Genomic DNA, 10,758 nt, shown 5'->3' with positions numbered 1-10,758 from the left:
ATATTTGTCGGTCTAAAATTTATCCAAAAGAAAAGGAATTGTGAGAGTCGCTAAGGACTGGAGGAGCTCATCTGTCCGCTTGACTTGAAATTGGAAATCAAAGTGCGGGAGCCTTCCAGAGCCCAAACCTCGGTCCCTGGCCAACCCTTTTGGGGGCCGCGCTCAGCGTACCCCACGCTATCCCTGATCGGCTGGTCCAGGAACTGACGCTAAGCTCCGGTTGGTCCTGCAAGTTTTAGGCTTACTGGCCTTTACTTTCCCGTTACGCGGATTCCATCCTTGCAGCGGGCTCCACAAAGGCCCGTGCGATAAATACAGTGAGTAAGAAAGTAGTATTTTGGACTAAAGAAGTAGCACGTGTTCTCAGTTTGGCTTATATTAAGGAAGCTGACGTGTATAATGCCTCATGAAATATTTAGCTCTTCTCGTCCTGTTTTGTAATGAATTCCAGATGGTCTGGAAGTTGGGTTCAAACAATCGAACGATACCCCTACACCCTTTGATTGTTAACACTTCAAAGTTTCTTACAAATTTTTCAAACGTTTCCGAATTGTTTCAATAAAACTCGGTTTGCCTGTATACGGTAGCATGTTTTACAAAAAGCCTATGATTTGCGATTTTTTCCTCGCATGTGAAGAGCGTCGGAAGTAATTTCGCTGCGATTGTTCCTCTTATTTTTTCGTTCTTATGACACAGCAAAGATACTTCTAAGAATTGGTCCATGATAAATAGGAATAACTGAAAGTCATTGACAGACAAATTTTTTTCAATTGCCTCCAATCCTCGACGAAGGTTTGACAGACACATTTTTTGACAGTCATGATCGCCCTCTTGAGGAGGACTTGAAAGCATTATCTTTTGTCCGTCTCTGTAGTAAACATAATGGTTGTTTGAAAAGTATAAATTTTTTTTCTATGATTTTGTATAGACAGAATTTGATTTCAATGGTGAGGTCATACGTCGAATCTTGGCGAATGAGATGGGGCAGTTGTTCAGGGTTTTTCCAAACGAAAATAGCCAATCGCTTGAAAGAATTCATGTCTGACTGTAACAAAATGATTTTATTCGCTGGATTAATGATTTTTTTTTTTTTTTTTTTTTACTACTTCAAATACCACACAAGTGGTAATCCTTGCGCTTCCAGTTAGAGCCCCTCCCCCCTCCGTCCCTACCGTGTACCAGCCCCAGGCAACCGTTGTTTGAGACCATCAAACTCGGGTCGCCTAGCCGGGAATCGAACCCGGGACCTCCTGATTGTAGAGCCAGCGCTACAACCACTACACCACAGGAGGCCGGCACATAACTCGTTGTTGTTGTTTAAATAGAAATTGCCTCGCATTTGGGACACAAGTGTACGGCAACCTTGCACATAATTAGGCGCTGAACTCACCTCCTTGATGTCTATAATCAATCGGTCACTACAGTTGTTAGTAGTGACCGAGTGGTCTCCTTGGTGGACGTGTCCTCGTCCTCCTGTCCGGTGGGGTTTGGGGGGGGGGGCGTGGTACGATGACCGATTGGAGGCACCGACATGGCCCGTGTTATCATCGGGCGGCGTTGTGGTGGGGCGAGCCGCGCCCCGCCCTCCGTGTCCTGCGGCATTTGGAGCTGGCGGCGTGGTGTGGTTTGCCCCCATAGTGTTCACTTCTGGAGTAGCAGTGCTATTACCGTCCAAACCAGTAGTTGCAGGGCTAGGCTCAGCACTGACTGGGACCGGCCCGCCGGGAGCTTGGATTCCACTAGGGCCGGGCTGCTCCAGAGGGTTAGTTTGGACTGGGGATGTAGGGGCAGGGATTTGGGGGGGGTCCTCCACCTGCGGTTTTGTAGCAGGTGCTTTCGTGCCCTTTGTTGTTGTTGGGGCAGTAGTCTTGCTGCGACTGGTAGTGGTTGGGGGCCGAGTGGTAGTCTTGGACGTTATGCCAGAATTGGTGGTGGGTCGTTTGGTTGTCGTCCGACCACGGTCTGACTTGGTTTTTGACTGCCCCTTCCCAGTTGCTGGTGTTCTGTTGGGAATTGGGCCCATATCCGCTAGCTGCGGCAGCTGTGGTACTTCCTCATCTGAGGGCACACGCCTCAATTGGCGCACGTGGGTCTGAGACTCCTGATCCGTGCTCTCTCCATCACTGCTCTTCTTGAGCATAGCACGCCTCTGACGGAAGCTTAGTCGTGCTAATGGCGTGGGCTCGAGTGTTTCGAGCTGCACGCGGATGAGTCGTCTGGCCGGGTGGGGTGAAGCATTAGACGACGGGGCAGACTCATCTGTTGTCAGGTCAATCTGCTCGAAGCTATCGGTTGCAGCTGACTCGTACTGCTCACCGTCGTCCGATTGCCCCCCTGTTGATTGGTGAGGCGCGTGGGCTTCCTTCGGTATTGTGCCGTCTGGATTACGGCCTGAGACGAGATTTTCTTCCTCATCTCTGATGCTCCCAATGGTGCGGGAGTCTACATAGTCAGAGACAGCCTGGGTAATGGCTGTCTCGAGCTCCGGCAGCGCGGCAGTGGCAGTCCCGTCGGTGATCACGTCTAACGCGGCGACAGTTGGGATTGGCACGACTTGGCCGATGGCTTGGCCCTCGACGCTGCGGGCACTGCGGGTGCCAGACCGCGAAGCGGACCGGCTAGCTCCCCTAGATCCAGAGCTACCTCTCGACACAGAGCGGCCCCTAGATCGGGTATTATAGCCGATCACTGGCATGTCCCCCTCGGGTTGGACGACGGGGGAAGGGGGGAACGCTTCCTCCGCGCCGGTGCTAACCACACCAGCACCACACCACGGTCTGACTTGGTTTTTGACTGCCCCGTCCCAGTTGCTGGTGTTCTGTTGGGAATTGGGCCCATATCCGCTAGCTGCGGCAGCTGTGGTACTTCCTCATCTGAGGGCACACGCCTCAATTGGCGCACGTGGGTCTGAGACTCCTGATCCGTGCTCTCCCCATCACTGCTCTTCTTGAGCATAGCACGCCTCTGACGGAAGCTTAGTCGTGCTAATGGCGTGGGCTCTAGGGTGACCCTTATTTTTTAAATTTGCGAATTTCAAGTTGGTCAACCTCTCAAAAGTTTCTATGTGATGTAAAAACACACCCGCTTTTTTGAAAAAAAATTTTTACCCGCCGCCCAAGGGGCGAAAAGGGCGCATGTTGAAAATGGGTCATTTCACATTTTTGAAGAGTCACTTCCGACTGAAAATGTCGAATTATGATTCGTAGGGCCGAAATTTCATCCATTTTGCCTGAAAATCAACCGTTTAGTAGATACAGGAGCAAACACCATGCGGGCGCGCGAGTCGCGTGAGCGGGGGCGCGCAACCCCTCGTTGACCCCGCAACGCCGCTGGTGCGCGGCCTCCGCTGCAGCTATAAGGGTCAGTTAACGACGCATGCGCTAATAGATTGCACAAAAATAATAAGCTCAAAACACTCTAGCCTTCAGCAGTTTGATAATTCAAGCTGCAAAAATTAAATAGAGATGATTATGACACTTTATTACATAAGAATAACACAAGGAAACATAAGGAAACCTGATAACATAAACATACACTGAAAAAAAAAAAACTGCTAAAATCAACACATGAAATAGTGAAAAAAGGTGACAACTCATCAAAATAGATTAAGAACACCGGGTTGATTTAACTAATTTGGTGATTTGTCACCGTATTTTAGCAATTTTTTTTTTCAGTGTAAGGAACATATTGAAAAATTTCCAATCACATATCATGATTAAGGTGATTCGTCAAGCTCAAGTGACGTGGTCGAACTGGCATGCGATAAATCGCATCTTTTAGGTCAAAAATCTCGGCAGATTTTGAATTTTCAGCAAAAAAAAGGACGATAGTGTCACGTCAAGAGACATGGCGATCAAAAAAACAAGATAAAGATAGATGCGTACGACTGATCACAGCAACGAGTAAGTGAAGCTTGCTCGAAGCTGGGTTCTGAAAATTCATACAGAGAGACCGAAAATATGGGAGAAAGGGAGATAGAGAATCTCTATGAAAAAACGCGTTGCGGTATACGCGACATCCCCCTCGCCGATGAGAAATCGCTTCTGCGATTTCAACATGGAAGGTGAATGCAGGGAAAAAGAAAGTACAAAAAAATAAAATAAAGAATGGTAAGAAAGGTAGGGACATAAAAAAAATTTGGGGCCTAGTGATCAGTCAGGTAGGATTGAAAGATTCAACTGTACAGAAAATTATTTAAAATCATTGGAGAAAAGTCCGTAGTATCCAGGATTTGTCAAGAGAAGCTATGGCTCTGACGTCTACCAAGTTCCTTCTAAAACCGTAAGCTTCAACTATGATAAGTAACGCCAGTCTTAGTGAAAAATTGGCATGACCAAGATTCACCATGCGCATGACCAGGCAGTTTAGCATAAGCTGTGAAAAAGATTTAGGATTAAAAGCTCTTGCTTTAACAGTCGCTACGTCGTCCCACACGTTGCCAATAAACCCAGCGTCGCCGGTTGAATCACTCCAACGCAGCGCTTCGGGAGCATATGGCACGAGCTTAACTGGTAGCCATCTGTATAGCAATCGCACGTCTGTGAATATCTTAAGCACCAGGGATGTGGAAACCCGGTGAATGTTTATCTGTTCTTTATACTTAGGTATATTACGTTCAACGAGAACTGTATCTGTTACTAACACATAGTTTGGTATCCTATGGTTAACTAATATTGAAACACGCATTGAATTTAAGTTTTCTTGGTTACACGGAACCACGTTAATTTTAATCTGCTTTCCGTTTTGGAGAACGAAAGGCGTTGTAGTAAGTGACAGTTGGTTGGGCATAGCAGGACTGATTTTAAAGACTTCAAACGTCTCGATCGCGTCCTCGCTAACTGGTATGAAAGTTACATCCGTATTGTTATTGTTAGGCGGATAAGTCGGAGAATGTAGCATCCCATCTAGAGAAACTAGATGCGATTTGAAACACTCGACCGGCATATTTCGATTTGCCTCATCATTTGGGAATAGGTTTCTCCTTTTCGTTTGACATGCTCGCTTCCCGAATCCTGAAATGCCTGTTGTGCCAGACATCTTGAATCAGGTGACCAAGTCTGAATCAACTCTAAAATCTCATACAGTAAAAATTACCTTAAGATTGAATTTTCAATGCGTCCCAAGATGCAGCTAAATAGTTGAGAGCCTCCTTTGTATCGGAGATTCTCATAATCCTGTGGCATATATCCGTAACACGGGGATCCGCTGGATTATTTGCCAGAATGTAGCATCCCATCTAGAGAAACTAGATGCGATTTGAAACACTCGACCGGCATATTTCGATTTGCCTCATCATTTGGGAATAGGTTTCTCCTTTTCGTTTGACATGCTCGCTTCCCGAATCCTGAAATGCCTGTTGTGCCAGACATCTTGAATCAGGTGACAAAGTCTGAATCAACTCTAAAATCTCTTACAGTAAAAATTACCTTAAGATTGAATTTTCAATGCGTCCCAAGATGCAGCTAAATAGTTGAGAGCCTCCTTTGTATCGGAGATTCTCATAATCCTGTGGCATATATCCGTAACACGGGGATCCGCTGGATTATTTGCCGCCTGTATAAATAAGTGAAGAAGTTTGTCAGACTGAGTGCTATCATGAAAAATGTTAAAGAATTTCTTCTCGGTTTTATTCACGCAAAACCACGAGCAAAGTATTGGCGCAATGGAGTAAGATAATTTCTCCTCTGCGTATACCCGCTTTATGGTAAGCATTACGTCTGCTGCTAATGAAAAAGAATCTTTTTTCGTCATTTCTTTCAGCCCTTCCCACCAGAAGGAAAGGGAACTTCTAGGATTTGTGTATGGAATGATCTTCAGATATTCATGTATCCCCTTCACGAGATGTGAAAAGATGAACACCTGAAGCGTCGGAAGTCTAAATGAATAATATTCCACTAAATTGTACCGATAACCGCTAGCTATATATACTATAAAATTGGCAATGACCAAGATTCACCATGCGCATGACCAGGCAGTTTAGCATAAGCTGTGAAAAAGATGTAGGATTAAAAGCTCTTGCTTTAACAGTCGCTACGTCGTCCCACACGTTGCCAATGAACCCAGCGTTGCCGGTTGAATCACTCCAACGCAGCGCTTCGGGAGCATATGGCACGAGCTTAACTGGTAGCCATCTGTATAGCAATCGCACGTCTGTGAATATCTTAAGCACCAGGGATGTGGAAACCCGGTGAATGTTTATCTGTTCTTTATACTTAGGTATATTACGTTCAACGAGAACTGTATCTGTTACTAACACATAGTTTGGTATCCTATGGTTAACTAATATTGAAACACGCATTGAATTTAAGTTTTCTTGGTTACACGGAACCACGTTAATTTTAATCTGCTTTCCGTTTTGGAGAACGAAAGGCGTTGTAGTAAGTGACAGTTGGTTGGGCATAGCAGGACTGATTTTAAAGACTTCAAACGTCTCGATCGCGTCCTCGCTAACTGGTATGAAAGTTACATCCGTATTGTTATTGTTAGGCGGATAAGTCGGAGAATGTAGCATCCCATCTAGAGAAACTAGATGCGATTTGAAACACTCGACCGGCATATTTCGATTTGCCTCATCATTTGGGAATAGGTTTCTCCTTTTCGTTTGACATGCTCGCTTCCCGAATCCTGAAATGCCTGTTGTGCCAGACATCTTGAATCAGGTGACCAAGTCTGAATCAACTCTAAAATCTCATACAGTAAAAATTACCTTAAGATTGAATTTTCAATGCGTCCCAAGATGCAGCTAAATAGTTGAGAGCCTCCTTTGTATCGGAGATTCTCATAATCCTGTGGCATATATCCGTAACACGGGGATCCGCTGGATTATTTGCCAGAATGTAGCATCCCATCTAGAGAAACTAGATGCGATTTGAAACACTCGACCGGCATATTTCGATTTGCCTCATCATTTGGGAATAGGTTTCTCCTTTTCGTTTGACATGCTCGCTTCCCGAATCCTGAAATGCCTGTTGTGCCAGACATCTTGAATCAGGTGACCAAGTCTGAATCAACTCTAAAATCTCTTACAGTAAAAATTACCTTAAGATTGAATTTTCAATGCGTCCCAAGATGCAGCTAAATAGTTGAGAGCCTCCTTTGTATCGGAGATTCTCATAATCCTGTGGCATATATCCGTAACACGGGGATCCGCTGGATTATTTGCCAGAATGTAGCATCCCATCTAGAGAAACTAGATGCGATTTGAAACACTCGACCGGCATATTTCGATTTGCCTCATCATTTGGGAATAGGTTTCTCCTTTTCGTTTGACATGCTCGCTTCCCGAATCCTGAAATGCCTGTTGTGCCAGACATCTTGAATCAGGTGACAAAGTCTGAATCAACTCTAAAATCTCTTACAGTAAAAATTACCTTAAGATTGAATTTTCAATGCGTCCCAAGATGCAGCTAAATAGTTGAGAGCCTCCTTTGTATCGGAGATTCTCATAATCCTGTGGCATATATCCGTAACACGGGGATCCGCTGGATTATTTGCCGCCTGTATAAATAAGTGAAGAAGTTTGTCAGACTGAGTGCTATCATGAAAAATGTTAAAGAATTTCTTCTCGGTTTTATTCACGCAAAACCACGAGCAAAGTATTGGCGCAATGGAGTAAGATAATTTCTCCTCTGCGTATACCCGCTTTATGGTAAGCATTACGTCTGCTGCTAATGAAAAAGAATCTTTTTTCGTCATTTCTTTCAGCCCTTCCCACCAGAAGGAAAGGGAACTTCTAGGATTTGTGTATGGAATGATCTTCAGATATTCATGTATCCCCACGAGATGCGTACGACTGATCACAGCAACGAGTAAGTGAAGCTTGCTCGAAGCTGGGTTCTGAAAATTCATAGAGAGAGACCGAAAATATGGGAGAAAGGGAGATAGAGAATCTCTATGAAATAACGCGTTGCGGTATACGCGACAGATAGCCCCTGCGGCCTGCGCATGAGCCTAAAGAATCATTCTAAACCCAAAAATCGGCAAAATTCAGAGAAATGAAAGCAGGATAGTGTTTGGAAGAAAACTTCGCATTCGATTCAGCTATCAATTTCTGTATCGAATGCGAGGTGTGTTTCGAAACACTATCCTGCTTTCATTTCTCTAAATTTTGCCGAGTTTTTGTGCTTAGAATGATTCTTTAGGCTCATGCGCAGGGGCTATCGTCCTTTTTTTTGCTGAAAATTCATAATCTGCCGAGATTTTTGACCTAAAAGATGCGATATATCGCATGCCAGTTCGACCACTTCTTTTGAGCTTGACGAATCACCTTAACGTAATCTTCAGCGCAATGAATAAATTAACCAGCTAAAGATTCAAATGAGTCCTGTTTAGGTTTCTTGGATCTCGCGATCTTCCGTTTAAAATTAGAGGATACTTGTGACAAATCCTGGAAGTCATCCTCCTTTGTTGTTACCTTTCGATCATAAGTTTGAAGTAATTGTACCGCTCATTCGGCGTGATCGATGACTACCCGCAGTGCTTTGACAGTCTCCCTCGCACTCAAATATTCACTATTGTTGCGCCAATTTTGGACATCGTCCTCTAAGAAATTGGCAGAAATACCCAAGATTTCAAAACATTTTATTCCGTTTGTCGTGAATAATTCAGGAAGGGGTGGGCCGTCGCGGAGCCCTTTTCTTCGACACTAAGATGCGTTTTACCGAACATTTCCGAGGGGCGCTCATCGGGAGGGGGTAGTAAGTTTTGGACACGAATCAGCATTTTTTTTTTGAAGCATAAGAAACCAAATCCATGGAGAAACAGCTAAATAGAAAAATAAATGAATTACCTTCTTTCAGTCAGGTTTCAATGATTTGAGCCGGACCTTAATGTTTTTAAGAACGTTATTTTTCCGCGGTGCGTGACAATTTTCAGGAGTTGGTTTTGAATGACGGTTGAAGAATAAACGGAAAATTTAAACTTCTCCTTTTTGAAAATAAATGTTCTGATTAGTAACAACTGATTTAAACATTCATGAAAACATCAGTTGCGGCATTTCCGAGGGACGCTCATCGGGAGGGAGTAATAAGTTTTGGACACAAATCAGTATTCTAATTCTGAAGCATAAGAAACCAAATCCATGGAGAAACAGCTAAATAGAAAAATAAATGGATTACCTTTTTTTTGGTGCGTGTCAATGATTTGAGCCGCACCTGATGTTTGAACAACAAAGGAGGATGACTTCCAGGATTTGTCACAAGTATCCTCTAATTTTAAACGGAAGATCGCGAGATCCAAGAAACCTAAACAGGACTCATTTGAATCTTTAGCTGGTTAATTTATTCATTGCGCTGAAGATTACGTTAATCATGATATGTGATTGGAAATGTTTCAATATATTCCTTATGTTTATGTTATTATGTTTCCTTGTGTTATTCTTATGTAATAAAGTGTCATAATCATCTCTATTTAATTTTTGCAGCTTGGATTATCAAACTGCTGAAGGCTAGAGTGTTTTGAGCTTATTATTTTTGTGCAATCTATTAGCGCATGCGTCGTTAACTGACCCTTATAGCTGCAGCGGAGGCCGCGCGCCAGCGGCGTTGCGGGGTCAACGAGGGGTTGCGCGCCCCCGCTCACGCGACTCGCGCGCCCGCATGGTGTTTGCTCCTGTATCTACTAAACGGTTGATTTTCAGGCAAAATGGATGAAATTTCGGGCCTACGGGTCATAATTCGACATTTTCAGTCGGAAATGACTCTTCAAAAATGTGAAATGACCCATTTTCGACATGCGCCCTTTTCGCCCCTTGGGCGGCGGGTAAAAGTTTTTTTCAATTTTTTTTCAAAAAAGCGGGTGTGTTTTTACATCACATAGAAACTTTTGAGAGGTTGACCAACTTGAAATTCGCAAATTTAAAAATAAGGGACACCCTAGTGGGCTCGAGTGTTTCGAGCCGCACGCGGATGAGTCGTCTGGCCGGTTGGGGTGAAGCATTAGACGACGGGGCAGACTCATCTGTTGTCAGGTCAATCTGCTCGAAGCTATCGGTTCCAGCTGACTCGTACTGCTCACCGTCGTCCGATTGCCCCCCTGTTGATTGGTGAGGCGCGTGGGCTGCCTTCGGTATTGTGCCGTCTGGATTACGGCCTGAGACGAGATTTTCTTCCTCATCTCGGATGCTCCCAATGGTGCGGGAGTCTACATAGTCAGAGACAGCCTGGGTAATGGCTGTCTCGAGCTCCGGCAGCGCGGCAGTGGCAGTCCCGTCGGTGATCACGTCTAACGCGGCGACAGTTGGGATTGGCACGACTTGGCCGATGGCTTGGCCCTCGACGCTGCGGGCACTGCGGGTGCCAGACCGCGAAGCGGACCGGCTAGCTCCCCTAGATCCAGAGCTACCTCTCGACACAGAGCGGCCCCTAGATCGGGTATTATAGCCGATCACTGGCATGTCCCCCTCGGGTTGGACGACGGGGGAAGGGGGGAACGCTTCCTCCGCGCCGGTGCTAACCACACCAGCACCACACCACGGTCTGACTTGGTTTTTGACTGCCCCGTCCCAGTTGCTGGTGTTCTGTTGGGAAGTGGGCCCATATCCGCTAGCTGCGGCAGCTGTGGTACTTCCTCATCTGAGGGCACACGCCTCAATTGGCGCACGTGGGTCTGAGACTCCTGATCCTTGCTCTCTCCATCACTGCTCTTCTTGAGCATAGCACGCCTCTGGCGGAAGCTTAGTCGTGCTAATGGCGTGGGCTCGAGTATTTCGAGCTGCACGCGGATGAGTCGTCTGGCCGGTTGGGGTGAAGCATTAGACGA

Source organism: Bemisia tabaci, chromosome 8 (genome assembly GCF_918797505.1).
Source record: "Bemisia tabaci chromosome 8, PGI_BMITA_v3".
Classification (NCBI taxonomy): Eukaryota; Metazoa; Arthropoda; class Insecta; order Hemiptera; family Aleyrodidae; genus Bemisia; species Bemisia tabaci.
The sequence above is the reverse complement of the archived record's forward strand: the minus strand, read 5'-3'. Positions refer to the sequence as shown.